The sequence below is a fragment of the Myotis brandtii genome, unplaced genomic scaffold (genome assembly GCF_000412655.1).
Source record: "Myotis brandtii unplaced genomic scaffold, ASM41265v1 scaffold889, whole genome shotgun sequence".
NCBI classification, from domain to species: Eukaryota; Metazoa; Chordata; class Mammalia; order Chiroptera; family Vespertilionidae; genus Myotis; species Myotis brandtii.
The window spans coordinates 678,925-705,725 of NW_005371640.1; the positions used below are offsets into that span (position 1 = coordinate 678,925).

The following is a 26,801-nucleotide window of genomic DNA, read 5'->3' on the forward strand; positions in this document are numbered from 1 at the left end:
TTCTAACTCTCTATCCCTCTCCCTTCCTCTCTGTTAAATATCAATAAAATATATTTTAAAAAAAGAAAAGAAGAGAAAAGTTATTTGAAGAAATAATGACAGAAAACTTCCCCTACCTGGTGAAAGAAATAGACTTCCAAGTCCAGGAAGTGCAGAGAACCCCAAACAAAAGGAATCCAAAGAGGACCACACCAAGACACATCATAATTAAAATGCCAAGAGCAAAAGACAAAGAGAGAATCTTAAAAGCAGCAAGAGAAAAAAAGTCAGTTACCTATAAGGGAGTACCCATACGACTGTCAGCTGATTTCTCAACAGAAACTTTGCAGGCCAGAAGGGAGTGGCAAGAAATATTCAAAGTGATGAATAGCAAGAACCTACAACCAAGATTACTTTATCCAGCAAAGCTATCATTCAGAATTGAAGGTCAGATAAAGAGCTTCACAGATAAGGAAAAGCTAAAGGAGTTCATCACCACCAAACCAGTATTATATGAAATGCTGAAAGGTATCCTTTAAGAAGAGGAAGAAGAAGAAAAAGGTAAAGATACAAATTATGAACAACAAATACACATCTATCAACAAGTGAACCTAAAAATCAAGTGAATAAATAATCAAATGAACAGAATAAACTGGTGAATATAATAGAATTGGGGTATAGAAAGGGAGGACTGACTATTCTCAGGGGGCAAGGGGTGTGGGGGTGCGGGAAGAGACTGGACAGAAATCGTACACCTATGGATGAGGACACTGGGGGAGGGGCGGTAAGGGCAGAGGGTGGGGTGGGAACCGAGTGGAGGGAAGCTATGGGGGAAAAAAGAGGAACAACTGTAAAAATCTGAACAATAAAGATTTAAATTAAAAAAATAATAAAAATATTGCCTAGGTCAAGCTAAAGGTAGGTTTGAAACAGCCTATCAAAACTCTTCCTTTGCCTATGGTCTGTTAATCGTTACTCTTTTAGTATGCTAATAACTTAATTAATTAATATACAATTGTATTAATTATCTAAACCATCAATATGGGTTCATAATTATTTTTCATAAGTGTGTCATAAAAGATGTTAAAATTTTGATGAAATATCAGTCATTTTCTCATTCCACATTTTTTCTATACTTCCATAAACTACATCTAATGATCTTGTCAGAAGTAAAAATTATATTTGTGTGGAATCTCTTTGTTGATAACTTTGTAACTTTCTAAGTACTCACTTACTTAAAAACTTTTCCTTCTTTTTCTTTGTTATAAATGGTAATGTATTTACATTAACCCAGTCTTTTTTTTTCTTTAAAACTTCTGTACTTTATTTGTAACCCATAATTTTATATCAAGTCCAACTATCAATCAAGGTAAGGATAAACTAAACACATTTTTATTATTATTGAGGTCACATTGGTTTATAACATTATACGTTTCAGGTGTACAACATTATAATTTGACATCTGTGTACTCACTAACCAAAAGTGTAGTTTCCATCCATCACCATATATTTGACTCCCTTTTCCCATTTTGACCTATTATGCCCCCATTCCCCACTAGTAACCACCAATCTGATGTCCATCTATATGATAATGAATTTGCTTTTATTTTGTTTTGTTTATTTTTTGTTTGTTGCATATTTCAAATATGAGTGAAGTCATATGATTTTTGTCCTTTTCTGTCTGATTTATTTCACTTAGCATAATACTTTCAAAGTCCATCCCTGTTGTTACAAAATGGCAATATTTCATCTTTTTAATTCCTTGATCATTGAGAGTAGTTTAAGAATATCATCTGAGTTGCAACTTATCCAGGACACACATACTTTTTTTCTTTCTGAGAACATAGTTAAAATGTTGTTCTTATTGTTTTTGTAAATATATATTTATCCAAGCCAGAGGTAATTTGAGGCCTTATTTTTCCAAATACTAATCCTTTAGGCACATGCCACCTGTTACAGCCATTCTTCTTTTCCATAGGTAATATTATACTTTTAAAAAAGGAACTATGAGCTCATTGTAAAACTTCCTATGCAGTCCCATGGTTTCACTAATTTCTTTTTTAATGGAATAATTTGCTGTTTCATAGTCAAAATTATGTTTTTGAGAGCATCCCAACCTTAAGAGTCTAAAGCCATCTTAATGTAAATTAAGGTCCAACAAGTATCAATCACAATAACAAACTTTTGGAGGCCAGCCATAGCTAGAAATTCTAGTCAGAGTAGGCAATTACATAATAGGTCAGTCTGAATCTTTTCATGGTTATTACTAAGGAAGAAGCATTACCTCTTGAGAGGCTTAAAGCCAAGAGTCCATTTAGCTTCTGTCAATTTTTCCTTCCAAATGTCTCTCAGATTTGTCCTTCTCTTTCCATTCCTATAGATGCCTTCATCACTTCATGCCTGGACTACTGCCATAGACTAGATGGTTTCTTTGCCTCCAGTCCATCCATATTCCCATCCACTTTCCATACTATTGCCAGATTAATCTTCTTAAAACACTTTCATCATGTCACTCTCCTGCCTGAGACCTAGCTCTAATGTCACCTTCTTTGTAAAATATTCCTAACTCCTCTAGGAAGAGTTAGCAGCTGACTACTCAGTGTCTTCACAGTTCTTTTTGCATTCTCTTACTAGTACTCTTACAACACGTATAATAATTGGCTGTTTATTTTTCCTTCCCCATTTGGTGAGAGATTCTAGAGGGCAGGCAAAAGGATTAAGTCATCTCTTTCCAATGACACTCAAGGCTTTACATAATTGGCCTTATTGATCTTGCCCTCACTGCCTCAAGGCCTTCACATATGTTGTTTCCTCTGCCAACCATGTTGTCCCTCTCATTCTTTTCCTATTCAGTTTTCAGGTCTCAAATTAAATATAAATTCATTTTAAAAACCTTCCCTGACATCCTTATTAACGAATTAACTAGCTAATCAATTCATTTAAGAAATATTTATTAGGTGCCAACTTTCTGCCAGGCACTATTTTAGGCCCTTGGCATAGATATATCAGTGAACAAAACAGACAAATTTCCTGTTTTCATGGAGTTTATCTTCTAGTGGGAGGAGGTAGACAATTAAAGATAAACAATATAAAGGAAATTATATAGTATATTAAAGGTAATAAGAACTGCAAAAAACCCAGCAAAGTAAAGGTGTATGCTGTTAAGTAGCAGGACTTTTAAACATGGTGGTCAGGGTAGAGTTCATGGAGAAAGATAATATTTGAACAAAGAGGTAGCTTGTCATGAAAATATCTGGTGTAAAGTAGACCAGTGTAAAGGTACTAAGCTGCGATTGTATCTTGTTGCCAAAGAACAGTATAAAAAGCAGTGTGGCCCAGCCAGCATGGCTCAGTGGTTGATTGTTGACCTATGGAACTGAGAGGTCAAGGTTTGATTCCCAGTCAGGGCACATGCCGGGGTTGTGGGCTTGATCCCTAGTGTGGGATGTGCATGAGGCAGCCAATCAATGATTCTCTCTCATCATTGATGTTTCTAGCTCTCACTCTCCCTTCTCTGAAATCATATATATATTTTAAAAAGCAGTGTGGCTGGAGCTGAGTAATCAAGGGGCAAACTAATAGGAGATGATGTCAGAAAGGAGCAGATCACAAAGGGCCTTGTATACTAAAACATAAAAACTTAGATTTTTACTCTGATAAAAATGACAAACTGAGATCCAAGATGGCGGCAGATAGGTGGAAGTTACTTTCACCTCCTCCTAGGACCAAATTGGAATTAAAACTAAAATATAAAACAATCAATCTGAATAATCAGCTGAAGACTAGCTTAACAGACATCTTATAACCAATGATTTAAAGAAGAAGCCACCTTGAGACTAGTAGGAAGGGTGGTATCATGAAAAGGGCTGGCTCTCTACCCATGTGCAGTGGCTGAGAATCCAATGGGCTATCTCAGCTGCAAAGGTCCCCCCTGGGGAGCCTGAGGTCTCAACCCCAAACCAGGCTCCCCTGCCTAGAGCGCCAGAACTGGGAAGTGGAGCCTATATAACATCTGGCTGTGAAAATCAGCGGCATTTCTGTCCACCAGGGAGATGCCGATTTGCTAGAAAGCCAGACACCCTCCTAATGGGTCAGTGCACAGAATCTCATTGGCAGCCACTCACCCTGGGCTCCAGTGGAGGGAGGGAGGCTCAAAGCAGAGTGGGATTGTGTGAGAAGACTGGATTGTGTGGCCTTGGGGAGAGTTGAAGGGACAACCACCAGGGTCACTGTGCTGAGTCCCTCTTCCACACCAAAGATGCCATCTTCCCTGGGTCTAGCCCTTCCCTCCAAATGGCATTAGCCTGGAGGAAGGCAATGGCCTGGCTCCTTGTCACCTTGCCCTTCAGAGCTCATGCCCTGAGAAGAAGTCAGCTGACTGGGCCCAGGGTATAGAGGTTTGGGTGGACTCAAGGGGTGTCAGAGACTGAGTTGTGTGGCTCTGGGGTGGGGACTATTCCATCTGCCTTCCCACTGGCCTGACCAGTGCCACCACTTCATGGGACATCCACTATCCCCACTCTCCTGACTTCTCGCTGCCAAACTCCAACTCTCCAGGAGGTCTGGGTAGAATCTCAGAAAGATTGACTTGTGTGGCTCCAGGTCAAGGGCCACTTATCCCTCACATGTCCAACCAGTGCAGAATGCTCACTTCCCATGGTCAAACCTTGGTCTGTTTGGGTCTGATTAACTCTGCTGGGCTCCAGCAGAGGTAAGGTGACTCAGAATGGACTGGAATCCTACAGGGAGAGATTGAGTAGTGTGGCTCTTGGGAGAGGCCAGGAAGGACAGCCACCAAGGTCCCTGTGCTGAGTCCTTCTCCCACACCACTCACAGATGCCATCTTTCCTGGGTTGAACACTCCCTTCCATACTGCATCAGCATAGGGGAATGCACCAGCCCCACCCTCCAGACTCCCCGTGGCCCCACTCTGCTGAGCTCTCAAGTTGTGGAGGAACCTGTTGCCTCTGGCCAGACTGGGCCCATGGTGCAGACTTTCTTGGAAGGCTCTCAAGGAGGTCCGGGCAGACTACAGGTGGCAGAGATGAAGAGAGAAAGGCTTAATTGTGTGGATCTAGGGAAGGGGCCATTTTTCCCTCACTTGTCTGACCAGCACTACTATTCCTGTACAGAACCCTCCCACCAAACGTCCAAATCTTTTAGCCTGATGAGCTCTGCTGTCCTCCTCCAGACGACTCCCTAAGACCCTGCCCTACTTACCTCAAAGGTCTGTGTTCACCCGGCAGGTGACAGCTGGCCTTGGTGTACCCTGGGACTTTTGCTGAGTAGCCTCAGACTTAGCACTGGTACCGAGTTTGAATTTGTACCAATCTGGTGAACACCACTCACCCCTACCTAGTGACTCACTGAGAACCTATCTCACGCAACTCACATACCACCAAAGGCCCTTTTAGTGACTGAGCCTAACAGGCAACTGGTAGGTGGAGGCAGGTGGAGGCAGATGGAGGTGAATTACAAGGTGCTTTAGACATTTTGCTGACCTTCCACTGGGCTCCGTGCTGGTGAAAACGTTGCAGATCTTTTTTTACATGAAAGGAGATGAACACTGTTACATATACTTTATTTAGTATCCTGTAAGAGAGAAGCAAGAGTTTAAAGAATTTGGGGTTTAAAAAGCATTGACAACTGTGGCCCTTGGTGAGAAACAATAATGTCAAGCAGGACATGGCCAATTTCATCAGTGCACCTATTGTAAAGAGTATGGCTTGTGGTTCTGGGAGGCAGGCAGGACAGGTTGAGGTAAAGTTTATGTATAACAAGGGTGGTCTAGGGCAGTGGTCGGCAAACTGCGGCTCGGCAAACCGTGGCTCTCGAGCCACATGCAGCTCTTTGGCCCCTTCAGTGTGGCTCTTCCACAAAATACCGGCTCTTCTACAAAATACCGACTTCTGCGCATGGGCCATGAAGTTTCAATTGCACTGTATGTGCGCGCCTGCATGTGGTATTTTGTGGAAGAGCCACACTGAAGGGGCCAAAGAGCTGCATGTGGCTCGAGAGCCACGGTTTGCCGAGCCGCAGTTGGTCAAGAGTATGGGGATCTTCCCTTTTGGTTTTCCTGGTGTGTCCTTGTCTACAGTGAACAGACCTCATGTTTATGCATGCCACAAGACATAATGTCAAATGCAGAGCCACAAAACATCTTTAAGTGACTTATTCCATGAGTCACAGAGGCACACTGGGATGGTATAATGGTACAGGCAGAGAATTTGGGCTTGGATTTGGCAACACAAGTATACTTCCACCAGGACTTACAACTGGCAACTTAAATATACTTCCTTCAGTATACTTAAGTATACTCACATACACACATTAACCACACATTCTATGTCCATTTGGTAAGTCTGCTGAGCACAGGTGTTGGTCTGGTGTTGCTTCTGGATGAAGCCTACTGACCCTGGTGCCCACTGGAGGGGGCACCCTTATACCCTAGAGCATCGGTTCTCAACCTGTGGGTCGCGACCCCTTTGGGGGTCGAACGACCCTTTCACAGGGGTCGCCTAAGACCATCGGAAAACACATATATAATTACATATTGTTTTTGTGATTAATCACTATGCTTTAATTATGTTCAATTTGTAACAATGAAATTGGGGGTCACCACAACATGAGGAACTGTATTAAAGGGTCGCGGCATTAGGAAGGTTGAGAACCACTGCCCTAGAGAGAATGACTTTACAGCAGGGACTACCGACCTATACTTTGGGAGTGGCCTTTGGCTGCTGAGGACTTGTAGTATGCATATGGACAAGGCACCCCATCACCCATGTGGAGTCTCCTGTACTGTTGTGTTGGAGAAGACCCTTTTCAAGATGCATAAATGCTGTGGGATAAGATGTGGTATAAATGAAGAGCACCCCTAAGTGCCTTGGGATCATTATGAAATCTGGGCGGCTGTGATGCATTGTTAGGAAAAAAAAGTTCCAATAGAAGCATACGTGTTAGTGCCTTCTAGTGAAAACCGAACGAAGGCTTTATTCATGTATCTGTGCATGTATATGTTTTTCAGGGAGAGTAAGTGGAGCAAGATGACTCCAAGGCTAGCAACTGAACTTTTGTGTTCTGTTAGCTGGTTTATCAGTTGGTATCCTTAATATGAAAGGAGGCAGCTTCTTTCCTCAGGGCCATACTTGCCATATATATTGTCTACTGGTGCACCATCATCTCTTCCAACATCACACCATGGTGCTACTGGAATTACTGATTGAAGGATAGACTTTATGAAGGTCAGGTATTGCAACCCAAGGAGGATTCCCATCAGTGTCTAGGTGGAAGGTTGTAAGCACTGATAAAACCAAAATAGAAACCATCAGAGATAGTCCAAGGATGACCTACTAATATGAAAAGATAAGATTGTGGTCAGGAGACAAAGAAGGTTACCGTGAGTGTTCAATATGAAGGATGAGGAAAAGGTTCCAACAGGAGAAACAAGAGAGTTTCTGGAGAGTCAAGTGGGAGATGGGCCAGTGTTAGTCAAATGGAATGACTTATGATTTCCCTGTGAATGGCCACTTATGCGCCAGGACTCCCTTTTTTTATGGTTTGAAGTACATGATGAAGAAGTGGGTATGTGTGATTCAAGGAGACAAACTATTCTAGTTGGTGGGGGGGTGTTTCAATGTCCTGACCATGGTATTGCTCATAATACTTTACTTAGAATGTTCTCTTTATGTAAAATCTCTATTGACTTTTCAAAGGCCATTTCAAGTCCTATTCATTGAAAGAAGCCTTCCTTACCTTACCCGGACTATACAGATTTATTGTCTTTCCCGACGATCAACAACACATACTGTTGGAACCAAACATGAGGGTATTATCTTGAGTGAATTGACCTAACTGATTCAAGAATGTAAGCTTTGATTCTCCAGATAGACTGTAAATTCCATGAGGTCACAGAACAAATTTCTTTGTAATCCCCACAGGCCAAACATATACTAAAGACTCAATGCGTTTTTATGTTAATTAAATTAAGTCAAGACCCCAAAATCATTGATTACAAAATATTCACAAACACTTGGGCAATGGCCACAGCTAGAAATTCTAGTCGGAGTAGGTAATCACATGTGTCAACTTCAATCTCTTCATGTTTACTACAAAGAAACATCCTCTTCTGAAAGTCTACAAGCCAAAAAACTAGGCATTTTGATTCCTGAATGACTGGCAGTGACATTTGAGGAGAATGACTACATTAGGGATTAGGAAAAACAATGACTTTGCCTCTCTTTTTTCTGAAGCACAAGAATCATGCTAAGAAATTGAAACCACAAATGTCTATGTTTTAGCTTCAACTGTAAAACAAAGCAAAAAAAATTATCCAACTGGTATAGGGTCACTAAAAGACTGGAATCTGTCTGGCCAGGCATGGCTCAGTGGTTGAGAGTCGATCTATGAACCAGGAGGTCACGGTTTGATTCCCGGTCAGGGCACATGCCCAGGTTGCAGGCTTGATCCCAGTGTGGGGTGTGCAGGAGGCAGCCAATCAATGACTCTCTCTCATCATTGATGTTTCTATCTCTCTCTCCCTCTCCATTCCTCTCTGAAATCAATAAAAATATATTAAAAAAGACAAATGACAGATACAGAAGGCATAAAATCAGTAAGAACATAGCTGAACTCAACAACACCATCAACCAATTGTATATAATTGAAATCTATAGTCTACTTCATCCAAAAATGGCAGAATATATTTTTTTTCTCAAGCTCACATGAATCATTCACCAAGATAGATCACATTCTGGGTCATAAAAACACACCTTAACAATTTTAAAGGATAGAAACCATACAATGTGTACAGAAATATAACTGGAGATCCCAAAATATGTGGAGATTAAACAACCCACTCTTAACCCATGGTCAAAGAAAAAAATCTCAAGAGAAATGTAAAACTGCTTTGAAATAAATAAAAAGAAAAACACAGCTTATCAAAATTTGTGGGATGTAGCAATTTTAGTGCTTAGGGGAAAATTTACAGCATTGAATGCATATATTAGAAAAGAAAACAAGGCCTAAAATCATTACGCTAAGTCACAAAAGACCACATACTGTATGATTGCATTTGTATAACATGTTCAGAATAGGCAAATCCATAGGCACAGAAAGCAGATTAATGGTTGCTAGGGGCTGGGGGTGGTAAAAAGGATTAAGTGCAAATGGGTAAGAGAGAGATGTCACTGAGGTGATGGAAATGTCTAAAACTGGACTGTGGTCATGGTTGCACCACTCAACAAATTTACTAAAAATCCTTAAAGGTGTACACTTAAAATGAGTCAATTTTATGGTGTGTAAATTATATCTTAATACACAATTTTTTTAAAATATATTTTATTGATTTTTTACAGAGAGGAAGGGAGGAGAGAGATAGAGAGTCAGAAACATCGATGAGAGAGAAACATCGATCAGCTGCCTCCTGCACGCCCCCCACTGGGGATGTGCCCGCAACCAAGGCACATGCCCCTGACCGGAATCGAACCTGGGACCCTTCAGTCCACAGGCCGACGCTCTATCCACTGAGCCAAACCGGTTTCGGCTTAATACACAATTTTAAAAACACCCTAGAAAGCAGAGGAAAAAGAGTTTGTCTCTTGGACATTATATTAGGAATAACACAGAGCTCATTAGGCTCTTGTATGTTGTTGTTGCTGCTACTGTGGTGATGGTAGGAGTGGTGGTTTTCCCATTAAGACTGAGGGTCCAGCAATGATTTAGATCTTCTAAAACAAAAATTTTAAAATCACTAAATACCCTGGCCAGTGTGGCTCAGTCCTCCCATGCACCGAGAGGTCACTGGTTCAATGGTACATACCTGGGTTGTGGGCCCAATCCCCAGTAGGGGGCGTGCAGGAGGCAGCTGATTAATGTTTCTCTCTCATCAATGTTTTTCTCCCTCTCTCCCAAAAACATATTGTTTAAAAATCACCAAAAAAGAATGATTCTGGCTTGAAATCTGGAGTAGCAGTGGCAGGCAAACGGAAGTGGGTGGGATTTAAAAATACCCAGGAGGCAGCAGTGACCAGAGTTTGCACTGATTGGGTTCAGGGAATGGGCAGAGTGAGGGTGCGTCCCACTCAGCGTGCTTCCAGCTGAATTCCTGTTGTCCTCCCGAACTCACTGTCCCCCGTGCTGCCAATCGCAGCGAGTGGATCAGCATCCTGGCACAAAGCAAGCATTTATTGATTGACTTTGGAATAAAAGAATGAATGAACAGAGTACAAACATGACCAAAGCATCCCCCAGGTCCTGCCAAACAGCCAGTCCTAGACTCACCCTCAAGGATGACTCAGCAGACGTCTACCACCATTTCCCTCTCATGTATCAGCCGTTTGGGAAACCATCAGGTCCCGTGCCCTGAAGGACACCCACCGCGTCTCAGCCACCCCTGACATAGCACCTGCCGGTGTGCACAGACGGGGTTTTGTCAAGAGCCCCTTCTTCTGTAAATTCTTACATGAGGTCAATGGCAGGTGCATGTACAGCCTATATGAGCAGGGGAAATATTTCGTGTTGTAGAAAGAGGGTCACGAAGGGGTTCAACCGGTGGATCTATGTTCACTTTGGCTCTCATCAGAAAGAGACTCTTCCTACCAAAAAGGTGCATTAATCCAGCAGCACCACCACCCCCACCCCTTCCTGGCAGGCAGAAAACACAGCTGCTAGAAGCACTGCAGTGGCTGAGTGATGTTTGGATATTTTACTGCTGTTCCCAGGGTTGCCAAGCAGAGAGACACAACTGCTTGTGGTTCCTAACACAGATGCCAAAGCAAGGAAGTGATCCATCCCAGTCCACACTTCCCAGATAAAAAGTGCGGTGGGTACCCAAAGGATGCCCCCAGACTCAACCTCCCCTGTGAACATTCCCTTCATCACACTGGTTATGAAATAAAGTATAACCTCTCTATGTATGGTGGTCAATAAACACATTCACCTCTCATTTTGCAGATTATAGTGCTTTGCATAATATATGGTTGTCATTCTCATTATCACCAGTTCCTTCATGCAGAGGAGTCAAAATGACACCACAATGTTGGCTCATGGTGGTTATAATTCTTCTTTGCCTTTACAGTTAAGGTCATGTAAAATAAATTGTATGTAATTTTTACTACCGTGTTTCCTGAAAGGGCAATACCAAGGTAAGAAGCAACTCTAAAAACTGCTGTATGGGAATGGATTATGGAAGTATTCCTACATGTGAGAGCTGAAGGTTTTCTTTCAGCGATTGGGTAGGCACACTAAAGTCACGCAGGTCTTTTCTGATGAGACTCGCTAAGCAGTGTATTATGTTCATTGAACACAAAACATTTTGGTCAAACAATCATCCAGTTAAAATCTTTAATAGTAAAGCATTCACAAGAGCATTCTTCAGAGTTGCCATTCAAACTAAGCATTGAATGGATGTTGTTTCCAGTGTTCAGGGCAGGCAGTAGTATTAAAAAGGCTTTTCAGAGTTGTTTTCATTAGAGAGAGAACTTCCTTGCCTAGCTTCCGCAACGCCTTGCCCTGCCACTCCTGACTTGCAAGGCATCCTCGCTCAGGAGGGGCAGACAAAGGGTAAAATCTGGGCAGAGAACATGAGTGGATATTAGAACGAAAGAAAAATCCGTGCTGCAAGGTCTTGCAGGCAGCCACCTTCCTCTCCACTGCCAAGCAGAGCGAAGCAGAGAGAGAGGGCAGGGACTTGCTGAAAGCTCGACACCAAATCAGTTTCAGATCCAGGACTGGGAAGTCCGATCGAGTTTAAAACAATGTATACTGGGCGCAAGTCCCAAGGCGGGCTTGCTCCAGATCTTGCAGCTGTTTTCCAGCGTTAGGCCCATCTGGCCCTGCGCTGATCTCGGGGCGGACTCTTTGTCGCGCAACTGGCCCGAACCGTGACGACGGACGGCCCTGCAGCAAGGCGCGAGTGGCCTCTTTCTCTGCCAGGGTTCAGGTGAGTACCGCCGCCCACGGGCCCGAGCGGCTGGGGTGGGAGCCACCGTGCCATCCCGCACTGCGCCAGGCCTGCATGCAAGCGCCCGGGCAAACCCCACCCATCGCACCCACCCGGGACACCCCTTCCCGGATCCACGGGGCGGGACCCACCTGTGCTGCAGATCGCGACTCCCAATTCAGCAAAGCGGAAGGAATTGCAAGTAAGGAGAGCCTGGGGAGGCAGCCTGGCGCGCCCGCCCTTTGCTTTTGCCTAAAAAACAGTCGGCCCCACACTGGCTTCCCCAAGCGGGTTCAGGCCCAGCTGGGAGCCTGGAGGCCCCGCCCCGCTCCTTCCTGCCCTGCAGGCCCGGGACTTGGCCCACGGCGGCGTAGCAGAGCCTCCGATCCAGAAGGATGGGAATGGGGCGGACTAGTCTGTTTAAAAGATGTTGGAGCCACAGGCTCAGAGAGAAGAGGCGGACCCGTAAAACTACGCTGCGTGTAAAACGCGGGTCGCCTTGCTTGCCTTTTCAATGCGCCTACCTAGTCTTCTCACTACGCTCCTATTCATGGTGGCTTAGCAAGGTTTGCTGGATCTAAAATGCTTTCACTATCCTTCCAGCACTTTCTTGAACTTACGTCACATATCACTCAATGCGGGACTCCCACTAATTCAGTTGAGTACCTTGAATTCAGGGTGCAGGTAGAGCTCTAAATCCAGTGAGCCCTAGAAGGGAAGTCACCATTAGGAATGCATATTTTATGCATGTAAAAATTAATGAACAATGCATATTACAAAGAAGGACCAAAAAGTGCACCGAATTAGCAGTGCAAGGGCAATCCAGGGCAGAGGAACACATTGAGAGCGAGAACAAACAACATATATAATCTATAGAGACCCTGGAAAATGGGAAACTGAGCAGCATTGTAGTTATTAGAGATGAAAAATATTAGGCTAATGTCAAAGGGGTAACAGCTTGTAAAAGTTAGGATCAACAAAAGAAGAAAAGGCATTCATACTTTGCCCCTACTTGTCTATTGGAAAAACTGCTACTCATTTTTTTTAACTCAATTTACATGTTACTTCATCTGTAAATCCTTTCCTATATTTCCCAAATAAATTTATTTTCTCATTTTCCATGGGTCCATTATGCCCAGTGAGTCCAGTATAGGCCTTAAGTATACCACATCATTCTAGATTATAGCCTCTCTCTTTGAATGCTTGTGTCCTCCAATGAAAGAGTAGCTTTTTGAGAGCAGAAAATGTGTATTTTATTTTTAAAAAATACATTTTTATTGATTTCAGAGAGGAAAGGAGAGGGAGAGAGAGACAGAAACATCAATGATGAAAGAGAATCATTGATTCGCTGCCTCCCGCATGCCCCCCACTGGGGACGGAGCCTGCAACTCGGGCATGTGCCCTGAATCAAACCATGACCTCCTGGTTCATAGGTTGACACTCAACCACTGAGCCACACTGGCTGGGCGAAAGTTTTTATTTTAAAAATTTATTTTCCAAGACTCTAGCCCAGAACCTAACATATAGCATTTATTTATTTATTGAAAATTGTCTAGAACCAGTGAGTAGACAGAAAGAAAGCTGTAGCTAGGATGTGAATTAATATACAGAGCAATACCTGAGTAAGGTGAGCTACTAGGCTGACTCAGGTCGGTTTTCATGCAACAAACGTTAATGAGGACCTACTGTGCACCAAGTGCCATATGAAACTAGGTGTAAAATGGCAAACAAAAACAGGTAGAGTCCTCACCCTTATGGAGTTTAAAGAACACATAAGAATTGGCCAGGCAAACAGGAAAAGGAACATTTCAGACAGTGAACAGCATAATCAAAGTTCCTGTAATAGGAAGGAGCATGACAGTAGCAATTAAAGTAAATAAGATCAATAAATGTAAGGTGAAATGAACAGATAGAAAGTACCCAGAAAGAGGCAAGAGGTTGATAGGTAGAGGCCTGTTTAAGAGTTGGAAAAAGAAGCCAGTTTTCTTCGCAATAACGCTGGGCTAAGTGTTTTATAACAGACACTAAAGGTAGATAATATTGTTATTCCTGCTTTAAGGATAGGGAAACTGGGGAATGAAGAAGTTAAGCAATTTCGCCAGGATCACACAGCACTTAAGTTTCAGGGCTGAGATTCAAACCTAGGTAATTTGGCACCAGACCCAAGGGCAGGAACTGTAATAAAAGCACAAGTAAAAACTACAAAGAACTCTTTCACAAAATATGGTCATTGTTCCCAGATATTTAGCATCTATGAGAAACAATACCCTGGACTTGAGCATTAATGCTCTAGACATAAGACTTTGGCATACACATTGGTTGGTATTGGCGCCTTCGGTAGGTGATACCATCAAGCAGCAATCTTAACATTAGGCATCAGCAGCAAGCCAGAGCAGAGGAGGAAGAAAATAGCAGATGCCCTGAGCGCTACTTTGTGGAACACACATGAGAACTTGAGCAAAGGACTTCACCTCTCTGACCCTTGATTTCCTATTTCACAAACGGGCATAGTAATATTTATATCAGGATTGTGATGAGTAAATGAGACAATGTGTGTCCAGTACCTGGCTATATCTTACACCCAGTAAATGCTCAATGGGGATTAGCTGCTATGATGATGATTATTACTATTATATGATGTAGTTTAGTGACTGAAGGAGGGGAGGCATGACCAACCAGAAGAGATGTGGTTCGGGTATAATTTGAGGAAGGTTACATGTAATAGCAGATGCTGACTAGGTGGTAAAAGAAAAGTGTATTGCCTCCTCTGTATCAATTGCATCCTTTCCCCCTTATTTTTAGTTAGCACTTACTATTCTGTGTTGTAATTGTTTACTTGTTGGTTCCCCTTATACGATTTATGTGTGTGTGTGTGTGTGTGAGAGAGAGAGAGAGAGAGAGAGAGAGAGAGAGAGAGAAGCAGCTAACAGTGTCTGGCCCACAGTGGGAACTTAAAGAATATTCACTGAATGAGTGAATTAATGTCCAAATAAATATCAACAGGTACAAAATAAGGGGAGAAACGATAGTATCTGGATCCGTTTATGGCCTTCCTGTGTTTCTAGAACATGCCAGGCTTATTCCTGCTCTACTTCCAATAATACAATCTGCTCATCTATTTGTCTCCGCTTGCCCTGATAGCACTAGGGGCCAAGAATTGGCATTTTTTTTCTGTAAAGGGTCAGATAATAAATACTTCAGGCTTTGTGGGGTGCATACATTCTCTGTCTGCTACTACTCAATTCTATGTTTATTGAGCAAAAGCAGCTACAGTCAACACTTAAATGAGAGTGTGGATGTGTTCCAATAAAACTTTATTTACAAAAAGAGGCAGGAGGCAGAATTTGGCCTGTGGGATTATAATTTGACAACCCCTCCTCTAGACCAAATTAGCACCATCTCTTGCGTGGACTATAGTATACGAATGATGTGTGGCAACTGTCATCTTTGGCCAACATCTACATCTTGGTTTGTGCAGCATCTTAATGAAGATGCCATGCTCTCTAATCCTGTTCATAACCTTGAGTTGTTGAAACGCGGTTAAAACAGTGTGCTATAATGGTCCTTAAAAGAACCAACTAAGAGCAATCTTTAAAAAGGTTAAAAAAAGAAGGAAAGGAAAAAATGAAGATTTATAATAAAATGAACTTTGGTTATGCAACTGAAAGCGACTCTTAGCCAGAAAATAAATATTCTGGACACAACACAATGTTGAATTTGGTGGAGGCTTTGGTCTATGACAATTCTACTACTAACTCTATACAGAAACAAATAAACACTGACATTTAAAAAAAATCATCTAGACCATGCAAAATGTCCCTCATCTACCAATGGAAAAAATGTGTTAAAAGCTGAAAGTATATTAATTTGTGTCTGAGGATATGAGCAGGATGTGAGCATTTCTGACTCTCAACAGAAATATGATTCAGCACAAACTCAGCATCATTCAGCATTCGGAGTGATGATGATGTTGTATGTCTTGATTGTGATGTTGGTCCCACACTGTATACATTTGTCAAATTCATTGACCTGTACAGTTAAGATTTCTATATTTAACTGTGTATAAAATAACTTTGATAAAAAGTAAGTTGGAAGAAAGGATATTTGGAAGCTAACAGCATCATCATGAGGCCTGGAGAAAGAGGCATGGGGCTGTTTCCAGGTTCAACAACCAAAAATTCACTGCACAACTGGTGTGGTGAGGAGACCTCTTTTGATATCACAAAACACTAGGTACCACTATTTATACCACTGTTACTGCTGTAACAGAAACTTTCCTGTAGTCAGTAATGTTGATGGCTGCCACTTCTATACTGGACTCAATCTGGCAACTATCATGGCTGCTCATAGAGAAATTATGAATGTAAGCATGTACAAACAACTAAATTTTGTGATCAAACTCTGCCACAGTCATTATTGTCAGTTTAGTTATTCTCCTGACGTTATGTGAGTCTACAGATGATGTATTAGAGAATCATACCCCTGAAACCTATAAATGTTATTAACCTATGTCACCCCAATACATTTTTAAAAACTAAAAAAGGAAGTAATATAATTGACATTTGGAGATGAAAAGATTTTGACACTGAAGCCCCCTGGGCAATCACTTGTAGCCAGAGTCTACAGTGGACTTATATAAAAGAAAATGAATTAATAATGATATCTGAAGAGGAAGAAAGAGACACGCAAAGTGAGTTTGGAAAAGTAAATAGTTTTTAACCTTTATTTTAGAAGATTTATTCCATGCATATCCTGTATTATAAATGACTTTAAATCCATTTTGGATTTGAGTCAAGAAATGCATAAAACAATGAAAAAGTATATTCTAGTCACAAAGGCATATTAATTTTTCTCTTATTACCTATTACTTCCTTTCCAGTCTCACTGCTGGTAAGGCAAAGACTCTGCAGTCTGACAAACCTAGGATTCTATCCTGGTCCTCTTGTATTGCCCACCAAACCCTTCTTGGATTTTCCTTTGTTTTACCACTCCCCAACTCCCACAAGTCTTCCCTAGATTAAACATTTGATGAGAAACTTAAACTGTTTCTCATAAAATGAGTTGGACTTCCATCACATGCCAACAGGAAACATTGTCTTCAAGAGTCTGGAGGCCAAGTTCCCAAATGGTATCCTGTCCACTCAGAGAGTCAGGTTGATGTCAGCCAAGGTCTCCTTCCAGTATGGGCTTCATTAGGGTATAATCAGTAGTGCTGGGCCCAACTTCTGTTATTACTGACTTCCTGGGCAAGAGACTCAGGGTCTCTGGAACTCCAGAGCAGCCCAAGCATTCAGGATGCTCTTTGTTTATACCCCATCTGATGTCACAACTTCTATACATCTGAGAGAGAGACTTCTCCAACAGAGCAGTGCAAGAAACCCTTGCACTGCACCTGCTCTGCCCATACTTTTACTTCAAACTCTCAGCAGCCAAAGACCACCTCAAAGTGCAGGTTGGTGGTCCCCATCATAAAGTCAGCCTCTCTGGGGTATAGGGACATCACATCTAGTTTTGAGGCATTTTTTTCCTTTCAAAAAATTGTTATTGATGGCAAATTTGAAATCTACACCAAAGTAGAAAGAATGGTATGATTCCCACATACCTTTCCCCCAGCTTTGACTACTCAATTCATGCCAAGTTTTGTTTCATCTAGATATTCTGAAGCAAGTCTCTTATAATTTATCATTTCATCTGTAAATTTTCCAGTATGTAGCTTTAAAGCAACGGTTCTCAACCTGTGGGTCGCTACCCCTTTGAGGGTCGAACGACCCTTTCACAGGGGTTGCCTAAGACCATCGGAAAACACATATATAATTACATATTGTTTTTGTGATTAATCACTATGCTTTAATTATGTTCAATTTGTAACAATGAAAATACATCCTGCATATCAGATATTTACATTACGATTCATAACAGTAGCAAAATTACAGTTATGAAGTAGCCACGAAAATAATTTTATGGTTGGGGGTCACCACAACATGAACTGTATTAAAGGGTCGCGGCATTAGGAAGGTTGAGAACCACTGCTTTAAAGTATAAGGACTTTTTTATTTGCCATAACCACAATACCATTATTGCACCAAATAATATATCCCTAATATAAGCAAATATTCAGTCAGTATCCTCATTTCTAATTGTCTCATACATGTGACAAATCTTTTCTGTTTTTCAGTTTGTTTGATTTGACCCCAATAATGTACAGAATCTGAAATTGGTCAGTTTACCTTTTAAATCTTTTTAAATGTCAACTTCATCTCTCTTTCTTCTGTTTTACTTTTTCCTTGTCATATGTTTATTGAAGGATTGCTAATCTGTATTTTCCCAAAGTCTCAATTTTGCTGACTATTTCTGGGCATGTTTTAAAAACAGATTTATTGAGATATAATTCACATACCATACAGTTCACACATTTAAAATTCAATGAATTTTAATACATTCACAGAGTTGTGCATTCATCATCACAATCAAGTTTAGAATATTTTCATTACCCCAAAAAGAAACCTCACAGCCCTGGCTGGTTTGGCTCAGTGGATAGAGTATCGACCTGCGGACTGAAGGATCCCAAGTTCAATTCTGGTTGAGGGCACATACCTTGGTTGCAGGCTCGACCTGGGAGGCAACCAATCAATGTGTCTCTCTCACATTGATGTTTCTCTCTCTGCCTCTCCCTCTCCCTTCCACTGCCTCTAAAAATCAATGGAAAAATATCTTCAGGTGAGGATTAACAAAAAAAGAAACCTCACACGCTTAATCTCCCGACCCCCAGCCCTGCTACTGGGAACCACTAATCCACTTTATATCTCTATATATTGCCTGTACCGATCATTTCGTATAAATAAAATTATACAATGTGTGGTCCTTTGTGACTGGATTATTTCACTTAGCCTATTGTTTTAAGGTCAATTCATGTTGTAGCATGTATCAATACTTCATTTCTTGATATGACTGAATCATATTCTCTTGTATGAATTTGCCAGGTTTTGTTTATTCATTTGTCAGTTGATGGACATTTATGTTTTTTTCACTTTTTGGCTTTTGTGAATAATACTTCTGTGACTATGTGGGTACAAGTTTTTATGTGGAGATATAGTCTCATTTCTCTAATAGTGGAATTTCTGGGTCATATGGTAGCACCCATTAGTTATTGAGGGTCTGGCAGACTGTTTTCCACAACAGCTCCACCATTTTACATTCTCACTAGCAATGTCTGAGGGTTCCAATTTTTTCACATCTTGGCCAACACTTGTTTTTATTTAAAATATTTTTATTGTTTTTTTAGAGAGGAAGGGAGAGGGAGAGAGAGATGGAAACATCAATGATGAGGGAGAATCATCTATTGGCTGCCTCCTGCACACACCCCCCACCAGGGATTGAGCCTGAAACCAGGGTATGTGCCTGACCGGGAATCAAACCACGACCTCCTGGTTCATAGGTCGACACCCAACCCCCAGCCATGTTGGCCGGGCTGTTGTTATTATTTTTAATTATGGCCATCCTAGTGGGGGGTGAAGTGGTTTGGAATTGCTGTTCCTTAAAGACTAATGATGTTGAGATCTTTTATGTGTTGATTGGCCATTTACATATATTCCTTGGAGAAATTTCTATTCAAATCCTTTGCCTATTTTAAAGTTGGGTTACTTGTCATTTTATTAGTGAGTTGTAAGAATGCTTTACATATTCTGGATACAAGACCTTAGCAGATATATGATTTGCAAAAATGTTCTCCTAGTCTGTGAGTAGTTTTTTTTCACTGTCTTGATGGTGTCCTTTGAAGGACAAAGATTTTTAATTTTGATGATGTGCAGTTTATTTTTTTCTTTTGTTGCTTTTGTTGTCATAAGAAACTATTGCCTCCGCCAAAATCATGAAGATTTACACCTATGTTTTCTTTTTTGCTCTTACACATAGATCTTTCATCCATTTTGAATTAGTTTTTGTATATGGTGTGATATAGAGGTCCAAGTTCATTTTTTTTGCATTGTGGGGATGTTTTTAATGTCTTGTTTTTTAGGCCAAAATTATCATACAAGCAAGTTCTCCTTCAGTTTAGTTTTCTCATCTCAATGTAACCTGAGATATCACTAATATGTTTTAGGTAGCTAAAGCTTCATAATCCTTCTACCTCAAAGATCTTTCATCAGAAGTCAGAGCAGCCATCTCTGACTTGCAGAAAATATTTGTTACTTTTAAAAAATTATTTTCCTAAAATTAATTTTTATTGAGGTTTAATTGATATATGACATTATATTAGTTTCAGGTATACAATGTAATGATTCCATATTTGTATATATTGTGAAAGATCACCACAATTATTATAGTTAACATTTATGATCTATACATAGTTACAAATTTTTTTTCCTTGTAATGAGTTTTAAGATCTACTCCCTTAGCAACTGCCAGATATACATTACAGTATTATTAACTATAATCACCGTGCTGTACATTACATCCCCATGACTTATTTCTTTTATAATTGGAAGTTTGTACCGGTTGAGCCCCTTCACCATATCGCCCACCCGCACCCCCACCTCTGGCAACCACCAATCTGTTCACTATATTATGACCCCTTTTTTAGCATCCACATATAAGTGAGATCATACGGTATTTGTGTTTCTCTGTCTGACTTATTTCCCTTTGCATAATGCCCTCGAGGTCCATTCATGTTGCCACAAATGGCAAGATTTCCTTCTTTTTATGGCCAAATAATATTTCATTGTATTATGTACCACATTTTTAAAAAATATATTTTTTTGATTTTTTACAGAGAGGAAGGGAGAGGGATAGAGAGTTAGAAACATCGATGAGAGAGAAACATCGATCAGCTGCCTCCTGCACACCCCCTATTGGGAATGTGCCTGCAACCAAGGCACATGCCCTTGACCAGAATCGAACCTGGGACCCTTGAGTCCGCAGGCCGACGCTTTATCCACTGAGCCAAACCAGTTAGGGCGTACCACATTTTCTTTACTTTTTAAAAGAATATGTTTTTATTGATTTTGTAGAGAGAGAGGTAAAGAGAGAGATAGAAACATCGATGAGTGAGAAACATCGACTGGCTGCTTCTTGCACGCCCCCTACAAAGGAGCCCGCAACCCAGGCATGTGCTCTGACCAGGAATTGAATCAGCTGGTGATAAATTTCCTCAGTTTTTGTCTGTCTGAAAAAGTCTTTATTTCTCCTTTACTTTTGAAGGATAATTTTACTAGATATAAAATTCTAGCTGGTGTTTTTTTTTCAGTAATCTCAATGTTTCACTCTACCCTCTTCTTGCTTTCATGATGACTGATGCTCAATCACTGAGTCACACTAGCCAGGCAAGAATTAGGAACTTTTACAGTAAATTGCTGGTAATTTTAAATTGGTAAAACTGCTTTGGAAAGAATTTGGCAATATCTAGTAAATATTGAAGATGCACAGACCCATGTTTAGGCATATACCCTGTAGAAAATTGTACATATGCAAAAAGAGATATGGTAAAGGAAGTTAATTGCAGAGTATTTGTATAGGAAAATATTGTAATGTACTTAATTATCCCTCATTAGAGAAATGGATAAATAAACTATGGTTCATTAATTCAAAGAATACCTTAAAGCAGCTAAAGTGGATGAACTAGATATATGTGTACCAATATAGATACAAAATAGGGGGATGTTTATTTGTTGTTTTCTTCAAAAGGGAGAGAAATGAAAATGCTTAAATACTTATGAGAAAGAGTCCATTCAAGGTAGAATTTGAAGGTACAGGACAAATAGAGGGCAATTGATAATGTCTAGTTCCTGAAATGGTAAGACTGGATGAGATGGAAGAAGAGATTGGCCTTAGCCAGGAGGAAGAACAACTCCTCTATTATAATAGTTATAATAAGTTGAAAGGAAGATAGAATAGGGGCAGAAATTGGAAGTGAAGGGTTGGTGGCAAGAAAATGAAGGAACTCTTATCTGGTGGCTTTTGTTATCCCTCTAAGGTTGGAATAGGAAGTAAGTTTTTCTGCTGGGGAGATAATGGTGGTGATGGTGGTGGGTGTATTCTGTGCATCAAAAGATACCATTAGTAGAGGGGAAAGGAAAGCCACAGAAAATAATTGCAATGCATATACATGACAAAGGGCTCATGTTTAGAATATATGAAGAACTCTTCTAAATCAATTACAAAGGACAATAGCCCAATTAAAATGAGCACTGAGAAAGACAAATACCATATGATTTCACTTATATGTAGAATCTAATTAACAAAATAAACAAAACAGAAACAGACTCATAGATATAGAGAATAGACTGACAATTGTCAGAGGGGTGGGAGGTTCAGAGTCTGGGTGAAAATGCTGAAGGGATTAAGCAGTACAAATGGGTAGTCACAGAATAGTCACAGAGATGTAGGTTACAGTATAGTAAATATAGTCAATACTATTGTGACAACTATGTTCCAATTCATAATTACCAGCTCTAGGATAGTGTACTTCTGCCCTCTTCCCTGTTCCATGATTTAGGATTGTCCATGTTATAAAGGTCCAAGGGCTCAGGGGGAGACTTATGAAGATTTGTCTCTGTGCCTTTTCTGTTCTATTGCTGGTGCCTTTTCTCTATTCAGGTGGGTACTTGAAGCAGCGGGGGATGGGGGGGACCACTTTGTAAAGTACATGATTGTCTAACCACTTTGCTGTACATCTGACACTAATACAGAATAATATTGAATATAAACTGTAATTGAAAAAGAAAAATAATAAATTTAATAAATGGTCAAAAGACCTGACAAGACACATCACAAAAGAGGATATCCAGATGACCAATATGAGCATATGAAAATATGTTTAACATAATTACCAATCAGGAAATGCATATTAAATCCACAATGTGTCTACTGCTCATCCACCTGACTGGCTTATAGAGTAGACAATGCAAAGTGTTGCCAAGGTTGTTGAACAATTGGAGTCTTATACACTGCTGATGGGAGTATAAATTAGAACAATCTATTTACAAAAATTAACAGTATCTATTGAAGCTGAAAGTATGAATACCCTAAGACCTAGCAATTTCACGCCTGAATATATATCTAATAGAAGCAAATGTGCATGTTTACCCAAAGACATGTATATGACTGATAAGAAAAGCATCATTTGTAATAGCCCCAACCTGGAAACTACCCAAAAATCCATCAATAGTAGAATGAATAAAACTTTTATTTGAATGCCATTGGAAACTACTGACACATATAAGGATATGAATGAATCTCAAAAACAGTTTGCTGAGCAAAATATCCAGATACAATAGAGTGCATAGTGTATCATCCCACTTGTACCAATTCTTAGAAAAGGCTGATCTAATCTATAAGAAAAATCAAAATGGGGGTTACTTCCTGGGAAGGGACAGGTAGACTATAGAATCAGAAAGGACCAGTGGAAACTTTCTTAGATGTTAGATGTGTTCTATAGCTTTATCTCTATAGAGGTTACACAGGCATATACACATATGTGCAATTTTATTTAGCTGTACACTTAAGGTTATTCTTCTTTATGCATTTTGTGCATATTATATCCTAATAAATTTTTAAGCTCCTAGGTAATTCTTATATTACATCTTTCCTCACTCCCTCTCCTTTCTTTGAGCCTCTTACTATGAAGCTCAACCCTACCCTTGGGCTTCTAGAGTAAGTACCTCTCTTTGGTACCCATATTGTCTCTGTGCCTTTTCTGTTCTATTGCTGGTGCTTTTTCTCTATTCTCTTCTGGTTAGACCAATCTTATAGAATATTCTAGTCGCTATGTTCCAATCCATAATTACCAGCTCTAGGATAGTGTACTTCTGCCCTCTTCCCTGTTCCATGATTTAGGATTGTCCATGTTATAAAGGTCCAAGGGCTCAGGGGGAGACTTATGGAAGATTTGTTCTTAAAGTGTCTTTCAAATAAAAAAGTAGGCCATCATAGACAGTGAGCCATTAGTAACCCTAATGCAATACTGGCCCCATTCCAATGATTTGCTTTTGGAGATAAACAACCTAGATCAAACAAGTAATAAAGGGATTCTTTCTTGGCATTAAGTACCCACTGAATAATTTCTAATGTGTCTCTAAATAATCATCAATGGCTTTTATAGAGTTACCTTTAAGCTAATTATCCTTCGCCCTCTTTATTCCTCCTTCCTCTATCCTGATGTTCTTATTCTTTCACATCATGCTATTCATCTTAACTACTTATACTATTGTATTCCTCAGTCATCTTCCACAAAGCTTTTTAAAATTTATCCTTTGACCTCTCACCCCCCGCCATGGTCTAAATATTGAACTATTTAAGGTGTACACTATGTATAAGTCAAATTAATCGCCCACATTATTACCCGTGTCTTTAAGAAACTGACCTTAAACTGAAAATCTCATACCTTCTAGAAAGATGAATCATAAGCATATTTATAATCCCTATGCTAATACATTATCAGCTAATCACAACACAGACCACAGTACTGTTTCAATTAATGGCTGGACATGCTTACCATTACCATTTTTTTCCTAAGTTAAAATCCACAGAAAAGACCTAAATCTACAGTGACAATATCTAGATTTTTCTCAATAAGTTCCATTGAAGTGTGAATGCAAATGTGTAGATTATTATTCTGAATGAATTAGATACCCAATGCTTGCATGCTCTGTCAATTGAATTCTCACTTATCCTATTAGTGGTAAAATAGTGTAGTGGAGAAAGCACCCGACTTATAGTCAGGAGAATGAGTTCTTGTTTTGGCTCTGTTACTAAGTAGCTATGTATTTTTTAAATTTATTTTTATTGTTGAGAGTAATACAGATGTCCCCCATCCTCCCCCCACCCTTTGCCTCCCTCTACCCGGCTCCCTATCTCTTGGCTTTAGGCTTGTCTGTTCTGCAAGTTGAACCGCTTAGAGTATAAAATTCCTTTTATTTGCATTTTGCTTTATAGTTTTAAAAATTCCTTTATAAGAACTATCTTATCTGGCCTCATAGCAACCTGTGAGTTATACAAAGTAGGCATTATTTTCTCTAATTTTATATATTAGGGCCAGGGTGGCAAAAGGACTTGTTCAAGGTCAATCAGGGCAACAGGGCAGAACTGGAGCTAGAACCTTCCTGCAACAATGTTCTTTCCATGCTACCATACTGGCCATTTAAAGCCTGTTAGGGACCAGAACCACTGATCATCCTCAGAGTTACCCGAGGGAAGTCATCCCATCACTAGTCCATGGTCTTTCCTTGTCCTCAGATATGAGCCCAGGGTAACCTTTTCCTTTCATATAGCATACTTGGCATACTCTGTACCATTTACCTTTATCTCTTGCTGAATCATTGTACTCCCACCTTCTAAGGCTTTGGAAGGTGCTGAGGCAATAGACATAATGGGGAAGCTGGGGGCTGGAGGATATAGAACTAGTAGACATAGGGGAATGATGGGCTGGAAAGAGAAATACAATTATTTATTTTAAATTTTTTTCTTGTAGACTGCTCATGATTTAAACAGTGATCTTTTAGCCTAACATTTTTGTTAATCACTCTCTCTCTCCCCTGAGTCATTCTGATCCTTGAGGCAAGGAGCCAGTTTTCTTCTGCAGGAAGGTTATTGCTTATCCAAATGTCTGGGGGATGGGGATATCTTAAGGGTTGGTATTTGGGCTTGGTGAGGAAGCAGGAAGGGCGTGCCAAGGGCTAGGACAAATCATTCTCTGTCTTCTTATAGCTACCATTCCAAGTCTTAGCAATTATCCAACTATTTCATTCAAACATTTGTTTTGAGCAGTTATTCATAGTCTATCTATTATCTATCTATCTATCTATCTATCTATCTATCTATCTATCTATCTATCTATCTAGGTGCTATATCTTAGGCACCAGAATAAGAATACAAATACAAAAGCTCAGAACAGTTTCTGCCTTTAAGGGCTTTATGTCATGAGCACAACATATGACTGAAAGTGATATGCTTTCAAACTACTATATGTATATAACTTTTTTCTTCTTTGTTCACGAGATATGAAATAGATGTGAAAAGATGTTGGTATTTCTCCTGTGAAAAGCATTTGTTGGTTTTAGTAAATCCTTCCTGGTATTCTCAAAAGGGGACATTGCAGTGGGACAGGTTTCTGGCCAAAGTTTGTCAGAAATGCTGCCAAAGTGTGAAATCAGCCAAGGTTTCTCTGGTGCCCTTCCAACCTCCCTGACTACTGCCTCTCAAATCTCTAAGGCCTTCACATAGTCCCCCAGCTTTCCAACTCTCTTCTTACTGCATTTTACCCAGATCTTTCTTACTTGGGCAGTTCATGCTTGGAGTTTTTCTATTCAGTCTTTTGCTGGGTAAAATGTATCTATACTCTTTTTCAGAAGGCCATGGACTGTGAGAGACTAACCTTATGGAAACAGACACTGATTCAGGATACAGTTAAATAGAGGGCAGCCCTATTCACCTCTGGTCAATTCTACTATCAATGCACCAAGGATGGGATTTCTCCTTGTACTAGACCAGTGGTCGGCAAACTCATTAGTCAACAGAGCCAAATATCAACAGTACAACGATTGAAATTTCTTTTGAGAGCCAAATTTTTTAAACTTAAACTATATAGGTAGGTACATTGTTATTAACTTATTAATTAGGGTCCGAAGACTTAGGAAGAGCCACACTCAAGGGGCCAAAGAGCCGCATGTGGCTCGTGAGCCGCAGTTTGCCGACCACGGTACTAGACCATTAGAACTGTAGCCTATCCCACTTGTCTTCTTTTTTATTTATTTTTACTTTTTAAATCTTTATTGTTGAAAGTATTACATAGGTCCTCCTTCCCACTCCCACCCCCCATTAACCTCTTCCAGCCCACTCCCTTCTCTCCCCACCACCCGGCCCTCACCACCCCATTGTCTGTGCCCGGGTT

General features: G+C 40.4%; 2 protein-coding genes across 6 annotated transcripts in view; one reads left to right on the plus strand and one right to left on the minus strand.

The window, feature by feature from the left end:
• The window catches only part of LOC102259486 (histone H2A-Bbd type 2/3), a 25,034-nt gene extending 12,483 nt beyond the window's left edge, over positions 1-12,551 (minus strand). The window contains exons 1-2 of one of the 3 annotated variants that reach the window (XM_005885025.2): positions 12,073-12,551; positions 5,481-5,571 (exon numbers count right to left, since the gene is read on the minus strand). The gene's annotated coding sequence lies outside the window, so the exon portion shown is untranslated. Of the gene's footprint in view, positions 1-5,480; positions 5,572-10,356; positions 10,471-12,072 lie in introns of all 3 variants that reach the window. The other 2 variants (XM_014532382.1, XM_005885024.2) reach the window with 2 other exon arrangements.
• SPRY3 (sprouty RTK signaling antagonist 3) overlaps positions 11,555-26,801 on the plus strand; it is a 66,502-nt gene continuing 51,255 nt past the window's right edge. For all 3 annotated transcript variants that reach the window (XM_014532379.1, XM_014532380.1, XM_014532381.1), the window contains exon 1: positions 11,555-11,920. The gene's annotated coding sequence lies outside the window, so the exon portion shown is untranslated. The remainder of the gene's footprint in view (positions 11,921-26,801) is intronic.